This window comes from Argopecten irradians, chromosome 1 (genome assembly GCF_041381155.1).
Source record: "Argopecten irradians isolate NY chromosome 1, Ai_NY, whole genome shotgun sequence".
In the NCBI taxonomy this organism is placed as follows: Eukaryota; Metazoa; Mollusca; class Bivalvia; order Pectinida; family Pectinidae; genus Argopecten; species Argopecten irradians.
The window spans coordinates 61,321,197-61,342,322 of NC_091134.1; the positions used below are offsets into that span (position 1 = coordinate 61,321,197).

General features: G+C 34.5%; 3 non-coding genes across 3 annotated transcripts; 1 reads left to right on the forward strand and 2 right to left on the reverse strand.

Moving 5' to 3' along the window:
• Positions 1–8,058: 8,058 nt before the first annotated feature.
• Positions 8,059–8,132, forward strand: Trnav-cac (transfer RNA valine (anticodon CAC)). Its single transcript has one exon. It is a non-coding gene; the product is annotated as a tRNA-Val (tRNA).
• An 11,263-nt stretch (positions 8,133–19,395) lies between these two features.
• Trnav-aac (transfer RNA valine (anticodon AAC)) lies at positions 19,396–19,468 on the reverse strand. The gene has a single exon. It is a non-coding gene; the product is annotated as a tRNA-Val (tRNA).
• A 1,418-nt stretch (positions 19,469–20,886) lies between these two features.
• Positions 20,887–20,959, reverse strand: Trnav-cac (transfer RNA valine (anticodon CAC)). Its single transcript has one exon. It is a non-coding gene; the product is annotated as a tRNA-Val (tRNA).
• Positions 20,960–21,126: the final 167 nt, after the last annotated feature.

Sequence of the window (21,126 nt, forward strand, 5' to 3'; positions counted from 1 at the left end):
AGAATTTCGGCACACTATCTGAATATTGAAAAGGTAGAAAACAATATATTCCACGAGAGAATAGATTGTGTACATTTTGATGTGATTTAAATGAAACTTGAAGATGAATATCACTTTCTATTACAATGTCCATTTTATGTTGATTTACGTCAAAAGTATATTAAAGAAATATTATTACAGAAGACCAAGTGTTTTTAAATTAGTTAAATTATTAAGCGTTAATAACGTTAAATGTCCACAGTTTGTGTGTTACACGTGTGGAGGTCAAGGTCATTTCCGGAGGGCTTGCAAAACACAGCCGTGTGTGCGATGTGGAGAGATTCGCTTCGAGTGTGATTGTTTGCCGCGCACCCAGGTGTGTCGACACTCTTTGTGACAGGTGTGGGCGCTACGACTGTGATTGTTTTGACACTGGCGATAACCAGTACAGTGGAGATTCAGACGAGGCGGGTGATATTGCCAATGATGATGACTCGTGCTCTGTGATTGAAACCGCTGTTTCCATTCCGATTCCCGATGGGCGTTGTGATAGCTCTGAATCTATGAGCACCAGTGGTGGGGATTGATGACGCTGACGATGACGTCGATGATGATGATGATGATGATGGCGGTGATGCTGACGGTGTTGGTAGTGACGGTCTTTGTAAGGATGTCGATCGCGAATCGGAATCCGCTCTGAGTCAGAACACTATAACTGACGGTAATGATGTTTGCTTTGGCGACGTCCTCGCGCAGCCAGTGTGTTCCAAGTTTTGGGATAATTATGGTGTAGAGGAGGAGGGGGATGATGATAAGAAAGTAACTGAGAGACCTAGTTCTGCTCAAGGGAAAAGATTTTTTTTTAAAATTAAAGGTTGGAGATGGTGGAGTAAAAGAAAAAGAAAAGAAGAAAGCCAAAAAGTTAAATAATTTTATAATGAACTTTGTCTTTTTGCTGTGCTTTTTTATGTTTACGATATCATCCATCAATGTTAATGGTTTAAGGGATGTTGTTAAAGTTAAAAATTTATTTGAATACTTTCAGTATCATAATTATAAAGTTGTTTTATTGCAAGAAACTTTCTGGGATGACACTTTTGTCAATCAAATAAGTCACCTGTGGAAAGGTTACGATTGTTTTTTAACAATAGTAATGATAACAGGAAAGGTGTCGCTATTTTAGTGTCTAATGATTTTAAAGATGGTTTGATTGATTTTGATGGGTATGACGGAAGAGTTTTACGATTGAAGATAACAATTGAAGATAAGGATTGGAATATTGTTAATATATATGCTCCGAATGTTGATAGTGAAAAAAAAACTTTTTTTGAACGTTTAAAAATTTGGTTAGGACCATTTTTGGAGAATCTGATTACAGGGGGTGATTTTAATACTACTCTTTCCACTCTAGATCGTACAGGTGCTACGTCACATACGGTGAATCCTAGTGTGTCGGCATTGAAAAGTCTTATGTTTTCATGTGATATTCACGATATTTGGAGAGTTAGAAATAAAAATTGTGCTGTTTTTTCACGGAAACGAGTGAGTTTAGATACTTTATCGCAAAGTCGTATAGACTACTTTCTAGTAGCTAAAACCATAAGTTCTTTTGTACAAAATGTATACTATAATGATACTTCGTTTAGTGATCATTGTTTTGTTGTTATGAAAATTGACTGTGATAGTGAAAGTAAAGGTCCAGGTATTTGGATTTTTAATAATTGTTTTTTGTTAGAAGATGATTTTAATACAAAAATAAGGTATATAATAGATTCTGCTAAAAATTGCCCTTTGTATGTTAATGAACCGAAAGTTTGGTGGGATAATTTGAAATATAAAATTAAAAAGTTTTCTCGAGTTTATGGTAAGGATCGAAGAAAACAGAAAATGTCCGAGTTTTATAAGATTCAGAATAAACTGCATAATTATTCCTGTGATATAGCTAATGGGAGATCCTTTGATTGTACTAAGTATGATGAGTTAAAACAGAGTTTAGAAAAATTTGAAAAAGAAAAGTGTAATGGGGCTGTTTTGAGGTCAAAAGCGAAATGGGCAGTAGATGGTGATAAAAATACTGGTTATTTTTTAAAATTGGAGAAGTATAGGCAGAACTCTAATGCCATAAAGTGTCTGCATGACAGCGATGGAAATGTTTTAGCGTCATCTGAAGAGATGTCTCATGAAATATTTAGTTTTTATAATCAATTGTATAATTGTATTGAAACAGATGATTGTGATATTGAAAATGTTTTAACTTTTATTGACAAAAAGGTATCTGAGGATGACAGAATCAAGTGCGATTCGCCTGTAACTGTTGATGAAATACACAAAGCTTTGTTTTCTATGTCTAAGTCTAAAAGTCCAGGCTTAGATGGTCTGACTGTTGAATTTTATTGCCATTTTTTTGATGATTTAAAATATATTTTTCCTCACATGTTGTACAAAGTATCTGGGAAGAAAAAGAATTGACAAAAAGTATGAAACAAGGGGTTATTAATCTGGTTTATAAAAAGAGAGGTGATAAAACTTTGTTGAAAAATTGGAGGCCTATTAGCCTTTTAAACGTAGATTATAAAATTTTAGCCCGGGTTATGTCAGAGCGGCTTAAGTCTGTTTTGCCTTCTATTATTTCTGATTTTCAGTCTTGCTGTGTTGTTGGGCGTGATATCGCGGATACTATTTTTTTTTTGTGCGTGATATTATTGATCTTACTACACAGGAAGATCGTGAGGGGTATATTCTAAAAATTGATCAAGAAAAGGCCTTTGATCGTGTAAGTCATTCGTATTTGTTCAAAGTTTTGGAAAAATTTGGTTTTGGTGGGAATTTTGTTGACTGGATTAAGATATTTTACCACCAATATTTCTAGTTCTGTAAAATATAATGGCAATCTTACAAATTTTATATCCATTCCGGAACTCGGTACGGCAGGGCTGTCCAATTTCTGCGATGTTATATGTTTTGGCGGCAGAACCTTTGGGAAATATGATTTTGAAATCTCCAGATGTTAATGGTATCACGGTTCCTAATACAAATTTTGAATCTAAAGTGTATCAACATGCGGATGATACTACTTTGACACTTGGAAATAAAATGTGTATTGAAAATTTTAAATTATTGGAAACTTATAGTAAGGGATCTGGTGCCAAAATTTTTTTTAATGATCATGTTACCCATATTATTTTGCATTGTGATAAAAATAGCGAAATTCGTGACGAGTACTGGTGTTTTTGGTGAATAATTTTGGATTAGAAATGTCGTCGCTTCACAATTTAAACAGATTTTGATGTATGTAAAACCTTGTTTTAAAAATTTGCCTATGATTTCTCAAATAGTGAGGGGTTTAGATTAGGAAATGCATCTTTTTTGTATAGACTCCTATGCGATCCTTATAGCTTGAAATAATCTCAACTAATTACTTATTATTAGACTTGAACTTGTACATATTTTGTAAATTTCTATTTGCTTTGTTTTGTTTATTGTTTTCATGTTAAATGTCATTCTTTATGTAATTTTCAATTTTGGAGTAAAAAAAAGATAATAATGCTAAGTTTATATCCATTCGGAATTCGGTACGGCAGGGCTGTCCAATTTCTGCGATGTTATATGTTTTGGCGGCAGAACCTTTGGGAAATATGATTTTGAAATCTCCAGATGTTAATGGTATCACGGTTCCTAATACAAATTTTTGAATCTAAAGTGTATCAACATGCGGATGATACTACTTTGACACTTGGAAATAAAATGTGTATTGAAAATGTTTTTAAATTATTTAGAAACTTATAGTAAGGGATTGGTGCCAAAATTAATAAAGATAAGTCAGAAAATCTTTGTGTTTGCCAAGGTAATATTTCGCCAAACGAGCTTGATAAGTTTCATATAAAATTATGCGAAAAGGTTATTTGTGTTCTTGGTGTGTATGTTGGTATAGATTTACGTTTATGCAACGAAAAGAATTGGGATAATAAAGTTGCTAATATTAGAAATATTTTTAAAATGTGGTCCCAGAGACTGTTAACTAAACAAGGGAGTGCTATTGTAATTAGTTCATTGTTGATGTCTAGATGTTGGTATTGTCTAACGTCACATACAATACTCTTGGCAGTTATAACTGAAAATTATAAAAAAAACTATGTATTGCTTTTTTTGTGGCATAAAAGTGCGCATTTGGTCGCTTATGATACTATTATTGGCAAAAGAAAACGATGGTGGTTTGAATGTACCTGACATTGAATTAAAAACTTAAAGCGTTTAGATTAAATTTTTTTAAGGTGGTTAGATAATTCTTGCAGATCAGTCTGGAAATGTATGGGTTAGTATATTTTTAACAAAGTTCTGGATTTAAATCTCAATTTTGAGGTTATTTATTGTAAGTTTCCTAATAAGTGTCTTAGATCTTTACCCATTGTTTATCACGAAATGTTAAAGGCTTGGTATGTATTTCAGTCTGTTAACGAGGTCTTCTATAATGAGGACACCTTTTTTGTGTATGAACAGCCGTTGTTTTTCAACCCAATATTTTTGAACAATGACAAACCTATTTTTATTGAATGTTTCGCTAAAGCTGGTATAGTTAAGGTTAAACATTTGACTTTAGAAGTTGTATCCAAGTTCATTCACTCAAATGCAATAGTTGATGTTATCAAGGATAGTAATCCAGATATTTCTAGCGATATGATTTTAAATGATTATAAAATTATCATGGACTCGATTCCTGCTAAATATAAAGATGTTATTTTGAGCAATGTACATACCAATATAAGAACTGACTGTAGACCTTTCGATACATCTATGGATGGTAATGGGACTACTGTACTGCTCTATCAAAGAACTACCAAAAATATATATGGGTGTTTTTATTCGTCGATTTTTCGAAGAAGACCAATATCAAACAAAAACTTAATAGCATTAGCTACCACAAGTCTTTGCAATTACTGTATTTTCCATTTTTACCATGTGATATTGTTGATGTTCACTATCGTATTGTTCATAATACTATATTTTACCATGGAAAAGTTGAAAAAAAAAATGGCACAGTTAATAATGATCAATGTTTAGTTTGTAAAGCTGATTCAGAAACTTTACAGCATTTGTTTCTTGATTGTTCAGAATTTTCCGAGTTTTTAGCTTATATCCAAACCGTAACTGTCAATAAATGAGCACGATTCGTATCCCTATCCCAAAGCTACAATCATTAGGAATATGAATTTCAAATAACTAAACTTGTTCTGAAACATTTTCTATTAAAAATAAAATTGGAGTAATCCCCCTTTAATTAGTTATTATTAATATTATTATCACTATACTGTAACTAATTCAGTTTTTATTTGGTTATATTAATATATGTTATTAATGAATTGCAGAATGAATTCATGTTTATACTTTAAAATAAGTTCTGGAGATGACTTAAATAGGCGTAGCCTGATGTCCGATCCTATTGATGTACATAATATCAATAAAATATTGTTGAAATTGAAATCCAAACATAACAAAGAAACTTTTTTCAAAGGCTGATCAGAATTACTTATCGGATATTTCTCTAGGAAGTCTTGTACTTCTGGGTTTTTCACAAGAAAGATCAAATTTATTAATCCGTATTTCATTAACTTCTTTTTTTGGAGTAGTTCGTTTCTGTATATTTAAAAGGCGCAATTTAGTAGGTAGTGATATGTCTAAGTGGAATTTGAAACTTTCTTTAAGTACACACTTAGAAATTACTTTGATTACATTAGACATTATTATCAAATGGCAAAGAAAAATCAGTTGTTCAAAGAGTATATTGCTGCAGAGAATACATTGTTATAAGGTGGTAATATTTCTTTAAATTCTAATGATTTGAGTTCCTTTGTTTTAGATATCTAGTTAACACTATTGTTCTCATTGTCTTTGTATTTTATTTTTTTCAAAGGAAAATAAATTGAATGTAATAAATATATACTGCCAGCATAATAAAAAATAATGTCATATAATTTAACTCTCTGATATGTATTAATTCAAAACTATATAAAACATTTCTTTATAATATCTGAAATTAAAATTCAAAACTATAAGTTATCTCCTTATATATACCATAACTGTCTTCTTTACACTCAGCTGATTAAAATGGTATATGATATGTATATATTGTTTAAATAATGATGACATTAGATAATTTTAAACATTGTGTAAAATCCAGGTTATGTGGGAGAAACACAGGTAAAATCCAGGTAAAGTGGGAGGAACACAGGTAAAATCCAGGTAATGACGGAGAACACAGGTAAACTCCAGGTAGTGGATATGTGAAGCAGACTATAATGCTGTCACAACATAACTGGCCCAATTTTATTGTAAAAAAGTGGGAAGATAAAAGAACACACCTTGAATGTATGCGTTATAAAGTCTGTGATATATTGATTTCAAATGTTTATATTAAATGAAATGTGAGGAAACCGGGGGTCCTATTTGCTGGGAACATAACAAGATTATTTTTAAGATGAAAAAAAAATCACGTTAGCTTAATACGCAGGTCACGAGTTCGAAACTCGTCGGAACCGGCAACTATTTTTTATTGCATTTAACTAAATTATTTTCTCTATTTTTGTCAAAAGAACGAATGCAATTTCAAACTTTCTTTCAAAACAGAATTAAATTTTAATATTCTTTTCCAGTTAAAAAATTCCTAGGGAAAAGAATGTGAAACAAATATTATTGATATCAAAACATATATAGGCATTGCATTAAGAAATGGGTTTCGAGGTGTAGTAGTTATCACGTCTGTTTTACACGCCGGGAGGATTAGTTTTTTTATGATTTTATATTTTATATTTGAAAGCTTTATTTTGCTTAATTTGCAGTTGATTATTGCATTTTTGTTGCTTTATTCGTGTTAAATTAAAAATATAGATATACATAACATCAAGCTTAGCAAGCATATCAGAAGACTATTGCATTACTTTTCTCGTTGATATGTGCAATCGTAACCATATAATACTACCTGCTATTATGATATATTCATTTTACAATGTAATATTACATGCATGTATTAACGGAGAAAATAATTTCACTTTTGATTTTCATTCCACAATGTTTCGCGGTATTCTTTGAAGATTTCTTTTTTTAATTTCCATTTTTCATTATTTCATACATTTATTCCCTTTTTATATTTTGTAATGAAACAATTCAATTATGTAAGGGTATGTTAATATTCTATACATAATATTTAATTCTACATTATAAGAACATTATTTTCAGACATTTTTATAATGATTGCAAGAAAGATTTGTTTGTTTGATTAATTAACGTCCTATTAACAGCTATGGTCATGTAAGGACGGCCTCCCATGTATGCAGTGTGTTGCGTGTTATGTTGTGCGAGGTGCGTTTTGGGAGACTGTGGTATATTCATGTTGTGTCTTCTTGTATAGTGGAACTGTTGTTAATATTCTATACATAATATTGAATTCTACATTATAAGAACTATATTTTCAGACATATTTTATAATGATTGCAAGAAAGAGAAAACCTATTTGCTTAAGATGTGCTATATATATATATACAGATTGAAACATTGATTAACAGTTACTTTTAATGGATACTAGTTGAAATACAACACTGTCGTTATGTTGGGGGGATTAAGTCTGCTTTACACGCAGAGTTCGAACCTCGCCGAAACCTCCTGATATTTTTTGTATGCATTTTAATTTCACTTTTTAAGGTGTAACTTTAAGTTAAATAAAATTTGCCTTTGCACTATTAATTTATGTTTCACCGTGTTTTTTTATATAACAGTAATCAAATGCACTTTTGAATTATTGATGATATATATATGTAATAATAGCATAATTAAATGTGAAAATATCAATTTTACTTTACAAACACGTTACTTGAATCGACCGATAATTATATTTTCTAAACTAAAGAAGCCATCCCTTCCCATATATGAATTTTGTATCGTTAAGTCACATCACTCATTCTATCATTTCAGCAATAGTGATAGATAAACTAAATCAGTTTTCAAAGATACATGAAATAAGCATATTTCTGTCAACAAATATCAACATGATCAAGTGTAAGAGAATATTTGAAGACTACGTAGCATATCGGTTTCGTGGTGTAGCGGTTATCACGTCTGCTTCACACGCAGAAGGTCGCGATTTCAAAACCTCGCCGAAACCTCTTTTATTTTTCAATGAGAACAAGACATTAAACAAAATTACAAAATCTGCGTTATTTCTCTTCTCTTTCTCTCTCTCTTTTAATGGATATCACCGTATAATGTGTTAAATGTCGATAAGAAAACTCGTCCACATCAGCAGGAATTCGTACTTACACTATTCTTGTATAACCAGGAATTAAGAAAAAAACAACAACATTTTAAAGCAAGGCTATATCATATCACATTTTTTACATGAGTTTGTAAAATAGGCAAAACTACACAAGTAACATCAAATTTAAGATTTTCAAAATGAGTAGCACAATGTATATGTTTGTAATACATAGATAATCCTCGTCTCTATACTATTCGAGGATGAGAACAGAGCGGATAGGACAAAACGGAACGATAAGACACGGTATATGCTGCATTCATTCCCAACACGCCATGAATAAAAATAAAAATATGTCTGTATTCAAAAAATAACACTGCCAAATCAAGAATGATATTGGTTCAACAAGCAGTCCTAGACAGCAGCTTGCTTCTATCAAGAAGTTGTTGTGTAAATGAGATGTTGATTTGGAAAATGCTGGGTCCGTTCAGGGAGCTGTTTTGGACTATACTTATTGTAACTTGACATTTAAATTTGATCATTAATTAATGTTTTCCAAACCATAACGCTGGCTATTGGCGCATTGTAAAGCAGAAAAGATAAAAACCAAGAAGAAAAGCCAGTAATGTTCACCGACATTATTATCAGGACTACAACACCACAAAATTTGCTTCAAATTCCAATAATTATCTTTGCCCCAACATTGAGGAAGAGAACTTCAAAAAGCTCATTCTTTAAGCGCCGTGTGAACTACGTTGGGCGCGTATTAGTCACTGAAGGACGGTATAGAAACTGACACCCAGACAAGGTCGACAAAAAGTAGTCAATTGTGAGACGCCAACTAAACCCGAAGAAGTAAGAAGGTCTCTTGGATTCGTCGGTTATTATTGTCGCTTTATTAAGGATTTTGCGAAGAAAAAGAGATTCAAGAATGAAGGTTGAAGCTCAACAACCGTGGACGTGGGCTCAGATCAAAAGACGGCATTCCAGGAGCTGAAACTGAAGTTGGGTTTAGCCGCATATACTCGGTTATCCAGATTTCAACCAAACTTTTGAAGACCACACTGAGGCCTCCCTCAATGGGCTAGGAGCTGTTCTGTACTCAACAGCAAGGTGAGGTCAAACGCATTATAGCCTACGCCAGTAGAGGCTTTCATGAGCTACAGACGGTATCCCAGCCCATAAGCTAGAGTTTCGTGCTCTGAAGTGGTCAGTAAGTGAGAAAGTTTAAGGATTACCTCTGCCGCAGCCGCTTTACAGTAGTAACCGACAACAATCCTCTCATCTACGTCCTAATTTCAGCAAAGCTTGATGCCACATCACACTGTTGGGTTGCTGCCCTTGCCAGCGTCTATTTCGACATCTTATATAGGCCAGAAATCAACAACGCTGATGCAGAATTCTATTCCGCTTGCCTAAAAGGATGACAGACGGAACCATCAAAGGTGTTTGCCAGCAACGTTTTACAGGACGATAAAGATCTCATACCAGAGGCCAACTATTTCAGGAACAGCAAGCCGATCCAGAAATCAGTTGGATTATCCCTTGGGTTAGACGAGGACAAGCCACCACGAAGCAAGACATTACTTGGATATTATATCACAAGGGGATTTGAGCATCTAAGGATCGCAAATGGATTGTTTTTAGAGAGACCGTCGTGAATGATATGACGAAGCGACAGCTAGTGTTGCCATGGTCATAGATAATGGTTGTCATGGAAATGATCAACGGGTATGAGTCTCATCCTCGCAATATACTGTCGGCTCGCACGTGACCACTTGTCCTGAACAAGTGACTCTTTCCATATATAAACTACCAAAGACACACTCGTGCACATGTACAGTTATGTGTAAAACCTAGTTTATATTGAAGTGTTTTATTAGCTTGAAATTGACATATGTTTTGATCTAGCTGACAGTATTACTTCAATGAAACCTTGTAAGGTGAGTGCGTTTTTTTATTTACAGTTTGATAGTGTTATCTGCTATTAGAAGTTTCGTGTTTGTTTACGTTATAATGGATCTCGCACGTGGAAAGAAAGTACAAACTATATGTACGATGTATTTATACATTGTATAATTATTTTCTTCATTTTCATAATGTACGTCTTCGATAGCCACCTGTTTTGATTAAAGTTTTTAGGATTATATACATGTAATAGTATTTTTTATATATCATTTTTATGTAATCCCTGTACACATCTATAGATACATAGTACCTCTCAACTACAGGAGGATTCTAGACAAAATATATGGCTGATGAGATGTGCCTCACCTTACCATATTGCTTCCGTCCTACCATAGTGAGAGGTAACTAGACTTCAAAAGAAAAATTTAATTTCATTTTAACACAGTTGCATTGGTTAAATATCACTCTATCATGCATATAATCCACTGAATACTCAAAAAACATTTTATATAATAGTATTTTAATTATCTATCTTACGACTTATGTATACCAATCACATGCGCCAGTTTGACGTCATACTGGTCATTTAGACACGTGACAGGTGACATAGTCTGGGTGCGACATAGAACAGACATTTTGAATTAGACGTATTGTTACTGGATGCATGAGAATATTTGAAAATACTTCTAACTTGTTTCAACATTGTGACATTCTGTGAGAAAGAAAAAAAAGAACTCGGAAGTTTTAACATATGTCTATTGTGTAAACCAACCGCTGCAACATATATGAACGTTGTGGTGTCTTTGTGTCATTACCTGTATCCCTAATTCCGGGAATTTGTTTGATGTGACCCTTGAGGGCGTGGAGGTATGCGCCTATTTTTGATACACGGCTGAAAAAATCAGTGCAATGATGTTACTCAGAAATTCACACTTCATACATTTACTTGCGTACATTGTTGTTGATGAAATAAAACAAAAGCTTGAAAACATTGGCATTGAACTGCTTTACCCTATAAAACGACGTTTTTAAAAAGGAACCAACATCGCGGACGATACGAGATATGCGCGTGTAAAGCTCCACAAACCCTGAAGTCTAACATATCATAAAATTCGGTAATGAGTACCATCGTGTTATACATGACAACCAATTAAAGAACATTCATTCATAGACTGCCCTCAATTTGTTTTTCTTGTGGTGGTCAGGGGCATTTTCGTAGAGCTAATAACACTCTAAGGTGTGTTCGATGTAGGGATGTCAAGAACGCGTGTGATTGTACGCGAGCAATAAGGCATGTCGATATCCTTTGTGACCAATATGGCAGATATGACTGCTTGTGGTTTGACACGGGGGTCAATCAGGGTGACATAGAATATGTTGTCTGTAGTGTCCATACCAACGATGATATATCTGTTGCTGTTAGAGGGAGGATGGTGGAAATTTGTTTGTTAGTTTGTTTGATTAATTAACCTCCTATTAACAGCTATGGTCATGAGATTTTCTCAAGTATACGGTAAGGACCGAAGTAAACAAAAGAATTTTATAGTATTTAAAATAGCCAATGGGAAATCATTTGATTGTACTAAGTATGATGAGTTTAAAACAGAGTTTAGAAAATTTTGAAAAAAAGAAAAGTGTAATGGTTCTGTTTTGAGGTCAAATGTGAAATGGGCTGTAGATGGTGATAAACATACTGTTGTTGTTTTTTTAATTAGAAAAGTATAGGCAGAACTGCAATGCCATAAAGTGTCTACATGATAAAGATGAAAATGTCATCTGAGGAGATGTCTCATGACATATTAATTTCTATCAAGACTCCTTGACAGCAACTTTCTTTTAACGGATTTGTATAAAAAGAATGTAAATGAAATGTTGATTTGGAAATACGGGGTCCATCAGGGAGCTGTTTTGACTCTACTGATTATCTGATAGTAAACTTGACAAGAGATCAATAATTGTCAATGAATGTTATTGCTTTTCTTCTTGGTTTCATCTTTTATACTTCTTTATTGTGCCAATAGCCAGCGTAGTTGTATGTTTTAATGAGTTTCAGGGAGGAGGACGACTACGTACGCAGAAATCAACCACAATGAGGTCCCAGATATACAGGTTGGTAAACACTAGCAAAGCTTAATGGTCGACATTATTATCTCATTATTGTCCCTTGCATGGATTCCATACCAGATTCTGACTGAACTTCATGGTGTTGTTGGTAGGACACTGGGCGAGTTGGGGTTCCCAGAAGTTGGGTTTGACCTCTCCTGATTCAACTCGCCCAAATTTGATGTGGTGAAGTCCGTGACCATTATCGGCGTAGTTTACACCTGGTCATGCTAGAATTCGGACGTATCATACGAACCCGTAACCGTAAACTACAACTGCCTTTATCGGCACTATATGCACATTGAACATATTTACCACATTGGTGACGAGGGTAAATACAATTTTGCTATATTTACCTGACAATATTTCATCAAATATTATTACAGCGTATGGTTATCGAGTAGCTACTTTTACCGTCTCGTTTTAGTGAGTGCGTGTTAACCGCGGCAGTACATTGTGGTTTCAACAGGTTTGGCAACTACTTTGTATAAACACTCTTACAACACGCGCTGTGTTTTCTAATTCTTCCGCTATCTTATTATTGATTGCTGGTTTTGTCATAAACTATTTTCTCCATTATGGCCATAAATGTTAATGAAGCTACAATGGTAGCCCTGCAGGTCGGGCGTTAGAATTGTACCTGCTGCCCCTAATGCATGATCGTAAAAGGCGACTAAATTTAGTATCTTATCTTTTCTCTTCTTCCTAACTAACTTTATCTTTCCAAATGCTTCCCTTGGCACCGCCTCACTTTTGGCCTTGGGTTGAGCGTTCGCCCCTGTGAGGAAGGCTCTGGGTCCTGTCCCCTGGCCGAGACACACCAAAGTCTATAAAAATGGTAGTTTCTGACCCTGCTTAGCGCTCAGCATACAGGGAGTTAGACGACTGGTTCGCCCGTTGTCAGTATAATGTGACCGGGTGGGGTGTGTTGCTTGGTGTCTTCGGCGGCATGTTTCAGTGATATAGCACTATAAAAAGGGCAACAGTTCCACTATACAAGAAGACACAACATGAATTACGCAGTCTCCCAAACTTGCACCCAGCACAACATACACGCAATACACCGCATACATGAGAGGCCGTCCTTACATGACCTTAACTGTTAATAGGACGTTAATTAATCAAACAAACAAACAAATTAGGATCTTACTTTTTCCTAACTTTTCACACTAACCACACACAAGACAACACATGAGGTCGTCATTAAATGACCTTGACTGTTTATAGGACGTAAATATAATAAATCAATTAAACCAAGTAATGGTTGTGAAGTGCTTATAGTCGAAATCTGTTTAGGCATGTTTATATGTATTTTGAATATTTTTCCTATCGCAATCGACTTATGATTAAGGTTGAGTTGTTATTAAAGGAAAGGACTTTGTGCTTTTTACACATGGCAATCTTTTCCCGTTGCCAAGTCCCCTTCAACATGTTGGCCATATATATATATGTCCCAGTTCCCTTATCTCTGCAATAGCATATAACAATTGATAACCACTTCTGTTTTTGTCTTTCGTTCAACATCATGGTGTCTTCGACTGTCTTTTGGAAGTAAGAAGCTGGAAACAAGTTTGGCTATTTTCCCTTTTACAAGAGATTTTTTGGTTAAAATGATTTAAACTATTGACAATATATTTTAAAGGCAATAATTGTAATGGTCTCAGTTTTTACACAAACGTTTCTAAAATATATTTCCCTAACAATTTCCAAGCTAGAGTGAATGAAGTCAATTAATCTATTGCTTTGTGTATTTATTGTGACTATTTTAGTCATTTACTTTAATCTTTTTTTTTTCATTACAAGCATCACTTTTCTTTTATTTCGTTGTACATATATACAATAATGATGTGTTGATAGGTCTTTCAAAGTGTACTAAAGATGACCAGTGGTCGGACACCTGACGCAGTCACGTAATTGGAATCTTTATCCGCTGCAGGATTTCCACATGGAGGTCCATCTCTTCACCACGCGTGTCCGAAATGTCCATTACTATAAAGTCATTTCATAGCTGTTTAGAATAGTTTTAAATATACATGTTCTTAACACACTCTTTTGTTTCATTTTCATTTGGGAGAATTAGACGTATTGACAAATACTTCGTACTACCTAAGTTAAAAGCAGACAGGTTTTATTCATCCAGGATGAAATCTCCGCCATCCCCACGAGAAACATTTCCTGTTATAGAAAATACCTCAAGTTTCGGAACTCGATTTCCTGGTAATACAGCTAGTTAGGTCCAAAATATAATGTAACAATCTTTGTTTGGTCAGTCAGAATAGCTTCAGAAAAAGTCGTCAACAAAGTCAGAAGTAGCAATTCACTGATGTAGAGCTGACTCTCTTTTCAGGCAAGAACATCCAAATATTGACAATTCTGTTACAGAAAAAGTGCCCTGTTTGTTGTAGTCGGTGTTGTTTATTTTTAATAATTTTCTCTTCATATAAGAGATCTGTTAATGCTTTTAAAATATTTGAACATTTTCGGTAGTGATTTTGTCCTGAAGTATAGATGATGTAACAGGCGTGGCATACTGCAGGTGTGTTCTAATGAGAGTTGTATATAGGATAAGGGAAATTTCAGCGCTCATGAAAGAAAATGTTCTGAATACAAGTCCAATCATCCTATTTGCCCTAGTACATAAGCATGGACTGAGAATTTTAGGGATTGGTCTATATATATTCTAGATCTTTCTCTGACGAAACTATTTGTATCTGCGAAGTAATACCATCCTGTTGAAGATGGTATTAATGGTTTCCCTGAGTGGTTCTTGCCTCCAGATATTTACATTTTGACGTATTCAGCTTCTTCAACCATGTTTTTGTCCATTCACACATTTTTTGATGTTATCTTGGAGAACGAATCAGTCAACTTCTGAGTGAATTCCTTTGCATATCTTGTTATCATCTGCGAATAGTTTGATGGTACAGTTGATCATATCTGGCATGTCATTCACATAGACAAGAAAAAGTGTTGGCCCAAGGACACTTCCCTGGGGTATCCCGCTTGTCAGCGGTAGGGGGGCAGACAAGCTTCCATTAAACTTTATTCTCTGTGTCATGTCCTCCAGAAAGGCTTTAATCCATGCTAGTAATATTCCTCCTCTCCTATATTGTTCTAGTTTGTAAAGTTTGTGCGACATCTTGTCAAAAGCTTACTAAAGTCCAAATACAAATGTATATAATGTCTACATTGCTTCCCGAGTCCAATTCACTTATCCTTCCCTCCATAGATTTGAGCTGAGTTATACACGAACTGCCTAATATAAAGCCATGTTGGTGATTTGACAGGAGATCTAGGTATAATCAAGTATACATATATATATATATATATGAATGATAATGGGATGTTTGAAATGTACATAAATGATTAAGAAACAAAAGGAGTACAGACGGGAACGTTTAAAAAACACAAACCTTACAATCTTATTGAAAAAACAGAGATGAGCAAATATTAATTCTCTGATGGAGTGAGTTCCCACAACAAGGAACATGGGCAAGTCCTTGTATTCAAAAGATCCCCATTGCATATGGAACATTTATGGGGGAACCGACATCCATTGCAGTAACGGCCATTCAAAAACTGTTTCCAACAGAGGAGGAGAGACACTGACAGAGCCTTTGTTTGTGCTGGACTTTGCGGGTTATAGCCTCATGCCAGAGCTCCCATTTCAACCTGGTCCCAATGATAACATTGTTTCTCTGCTAAAAGTCGCCGAAAGGAGACATCGTAAAAAAAGACCAGTCTGTTTGTTTTGAAGCCAGCTTCCGTATTACGGATATATATTTCAGTAGTGCCTCAAAAATCCCCGTGGTTTCTTTTGACAGTAAATAGCGACAAAAGAATGCTAAACAAAGCAAGTCCATTGGTCAATGGACAAAATTTTAGTTTTAGTTTTTGGCACCCACTGAGCCACAGGAGCCAATGAAAAGTATCATATGCTTGAATGACCATTTCAAAGGTATTTTGTTCATTTTCTGCTGAGTGTACTCAGCTCTACATAATCCCCAGTGATTGTTTCCTTAATGGGTATAACAAACCATATCAGCCAACGGAATGGACGTTGTGTTGAAAGGAGTGTTACTGTGGCTTTCGTGGGGCTCAACGACGTTTGCCAAAGTCATTGCAAAGACAATATGACCTACTAATCGAATCATGTGAGGTTCATGACTTGTTCGGTTACCGCTATAGGTGGGCAAGTTGGTAGCCATAGCTTCTCCAGCACTGGCACAAAAGCATTGTCAAGCCGTGGATTACATAAATTGAGGCCGAGTGTTCCGAGTTTAAAAAAATTTATTTATTTTTATTCGCTTCCTCCACACATTTGTTTGAAGGCTTCTTTTACTAAAGCCTGTACATCAGCGACAGGAACCGTCTGTGCAGGGGCAGAGGAAGGGGCAGGGGCAGGTTCGAGTGTGGCACTTCAGTTGTTGTTCAACGCTGACAGCTGGTGCGACACTGACCGATTGCTTGCAGCCGGCTCAGTTACTCATATCGCTGTTTTTTGGCTGTATTATTTGCAGCTGCCTTTCGTTTTGGCCTCATATTGCAGCTTAACTGATATACCACACTAGTTATGAAACACCTGTGATAAAAAAAAAACTATAGCAGTATATCTCCAAAACAAATATAAATAATAATGTGTATGGTTTAGAATTAACTGAAGCCAATAACTTTTGGCAAGTAATCAAATCAATCAATATTACTGTTATAAAGCAGCAACCCGTAAAAGGTCATTAAAATTACAATATCTATGATTTGTGACATACGTATCTTGAAATGTAAATTTCCAAACAACTGTAATCATTGGCCAATAATAAGCAATTTATATTGCATATTTTGATAAATCTAGCTTGAAAAACTGGAAACTGCTATATAGGGCCAGTAAAACAGAAAATTTTCATTAATTACTCTATACATAAGTAGAAACCATATAAACAATATAGTTACGAACAACTGCAACCCTTAGGGCCATAAATTACAAAGCCCAACAGGGCAACCAGCATGTCTTGAAAGTAAAACATTACCATGTATACCAATGCCACCTTGCGGCAACATATTACAATAGTGAGTTCATGAAACCATGAAAACACCGGTAAATATTACATTCGACTGAACAATGCCAGGTACAACTCAAAAGTTTATTTTTTTTTTTTTTTTTTTTTTAATTAATAATAATATGTCCAACTGTTTTAGAAAATTGGTTATAACACTAAACATTAACCTCAAGGGCCATTAATAATTTAAAATGTAAAAGATATAAACTGTAACCTCAAAGGCCATGTATTTCAATGTCGAATATAAAAACTGTAACCACAAAGGCCAGTTAATTTCAATGTTTAATATAAACTTAACCTCAAGTGGCCTTTTAATATCAATACTCAAGTAAAACTGTAACCTCAATGGCCAGTAATATCAATATTTAATATATAAACCTGTAACCAAAAAAGGCCATAATTTCAATGTTTAAATAAAACTGTAACCTCATGGGCCAGTAATATTAATATTTAGCAATTTTTAAATGAAATATTCATGTCAAAATTTATCCATCATATGGAAAATTCATGGCAATAAAATTTATCACACAAAAGAAAAATTATACAAAAGTATAGACAACATTTAAAATGAGCTGTCAGAAAGCTATGCCAAAAAAATTTCGAACACTCAATGGAAGGGAGACAACTCGAAATAAAACTTGGAGTTTACAAAAAAACAACTAATAAAAACCTACGCAAAGTTGGCCAAAGCTAAACCGGAACCTGTCCTCTATCTGCTAGCTTTAATGCCATAAAGCACTACCACGAACGAGATTTGAAATACGGCTGCTGATCTTTTGAAAAATGCACACTATCCGGCAAAATTGTCTGTCAAACTGGACATGTTCTTATCGTGTTTTCCCTTATCTTTTGCAAAATATGCTAACCCTGGGAGAGCTTCACGTATTAATGGTGCTTTTAAAATATGAACTCTGACATTTGTAACTCCTCTACAAGGATAGTACATCGAACCCTTATGTGCTCTTTTTTTTCGACCTTAAACAGCCCTAAAACCATATCAATTTCAGAGAGAGAGCATGAAACAACTTGATTCAATTGTCAAATTTGATAACACACTCCGGGATCTGGGAAGGGCTTACTCAAAATCATTAAGGCCTTAATTGTAACAATAAAAAAATTTCTTGTTCTTATTAAATGAATGTACATAGGTTTCTTGAAGCGTAGAGATCGAACCCCAGGATATCCAACTAAATGTACCTTGCGTAGAACTGGGTCGAAAACTAAGGTTTTTTGCTTTGAGCATGCTCGTCACAAATCTACGCAGCCTCGGATAAACTGTCAGATCAAAACTGTATTGCTTTTCATGTTGAACACATATCCATATGACATAAAAAGTGCAGAAAATTCAAGAGTTTATTGAAACCGATCTTAGAACGATCTTCAACTCACTATTGATGAACCTTAGTGGATGATTGGGCAATTTAATCAACGATAAACTTTTAAAGCTTATATTCTATGAAGGGATGGCTTTAGAAAAATTTGGAAAACTCGGAATTATCTTCGGTTCATTTTTAGTAACGTGGTTGCACGTGCAATGTGTTTTTCACTCTTCACTTTCAGTTTGAAGCAATTCAAATTGAAATTTTTACTACTGATTTAAATATATAACAATTCATTTCAAAATCAATATTTGGCGTAAAAGATGGGTACTTGTAGGAAATGTGCTCACATTTCAAGGGATGCTGAAAGGGGCCAAACTTCATCATGCGTTGCAACACAATGACATTTGCTATTCATGTAGACCTATACTAAAACATATGCAAAATTAATGATGTAAAAACAAATTCAAAAAATGGGCGGAAAATTACATTTTAAAAAGTGAATTTAAATGCATACAAAAAATATAAGGAGGTCGGCGAGGTTCGAAACTCGCGACCTTCTGCGTGTAAAGCAGACGTGATAACCACTACACCACGAAACCGATTTCTTAATGCACTGCCCAGATATCAATAGTATTTGTTTCACATTCTTTTCCCTAGGAGTTTTTTAACTGGAAAAAGAAAAATATTTGAATTTAATTCTGTTTTGAAAGAAAGTTTGAATTTGCCATTGGTTCTTTTGACAAAGAATAGAGAAAATAATTTAGTTAAATGCAATAAAAATAATTGCAGGTTCCGACGAGTTTCGAACTCGTGACCTTCTGCGTGTTAAGCAGACGTGATAACCACTACACCACGGAACCTCGTTACCATCAGTAGAGCAAATAGACGCCTTGTAAGTTACTCCATTTTATGCTATCCCTTCTGCATCAATATTTCATATCGACATAGAACATTTTGTATTATATATGATCAAGTATAGATATGAATGATTTATTAAGAAACAAAACGGGAAAACACGAAAACGTTAAACGACACATATACAAACTAACCATTTTAATTTAATAGCAGATATGAGCTAAGATTGATTTGGATAGGGACATTTCTCGAGAGGGGAATGAAGAAAAAAAGCAGATTCTCTGATGGAGTAAAAAGTTGTCTTCTCAATCAAGTCCAGATTCAGCAATACATTGTTGTATAACCAAATGAACAGCGGTTTGGTTTTTAATTCACTCAAGCCCTATCGTCAACAATTGTTGATAAAACAGCAGCAAAATGCACAGCAAGGGAAATAGTAAGCAAGTCTGACCTATTCTGCCAAATGACAACATAGGATGTACCGGTGAGATAATTATATCGACCAATAAGCTTTGCTGCAGTCTTCTTTACCAACCTGCATATCTCGTCGGACATCGATGTAGTTGATTTCTGCTTACGCAGTTGCACTCTGCCCCAAAAACTCATTAAAATACATTATAACGCTGGCTATTGGCGCAATATAAAGTAATAAAAATAACAGATGAAACCAAGAAGATAAGCAATAACATTCATTGACATGTTATTGCCATGGTAGGAAAAACCTTAATCAATGATTAAATTTATTGTCAATTTTAATATTAGATAATAAGTAGAGTCAAAACAGCTCCCTGATGGACCCCGTAATGTCAAATCAACATTTAATTTACACAACAAATTCTTTATAAAAAATCTATTTCAAGCAAGCTGCTGTCTAGAAGACGGTTTGTTGAAGAATATCATTCTTGATTTGGCAGTGTCATACTTTGACTTTTATTCATGGCGTGTTGGGAATGAATGCAGCATGTACCGTGTCGATATCGTTCCGTCTGGTCCTATCCGCTCTGTTCTTATCCTCGAATAGAATAGAACCAAGGATCATTTATGTATTACAAACATATACATTGTGCTACTCATTTTGAAAATCTTCAATTTGATGTTACTAATGTAGTTTTGCCTATTTTGCACACTCTTATAAAATTGTGATATCATATAGCCTTGCTTTAAAATATTGTTGTTGTTTTCTTAATTCCTGGCAATACAAGGATAGTATAAATACGAATTCCTGCTGATGTGGACGAGTTTCCTTATCGACATTAACACCTTATACGGTTATCAATTAAGAGAGAGAGAGAGAGAGAGAGAGAGAGAAACAACGTTGATTTTGTAATTTGAAGCTAATAAACGCGGATATCCTATCAACTTGGTATTAAGGCCTTAATATGAAAATAAAATAAAATGTCTTGTTCTTATGTAAAAATAAAAGAGGTTTCGGCGAGGTTCGAACTCGCGACCTTCTGCGTGTGAAGCAGACGTGATAACCGCTACACCATGAAACCGATATGCTACGCATTCTTCAAATATTGTGTTACGCTTTATCATGTTGATATTTGTTGACAAAAATATGCTTATTTCATGTATCTTTGAAAACCGATTTAGTTCATCTATCACTATTGCTGAAATGATAGAATGTGTGATGTTACTTAACGATATAAAAATTCATATA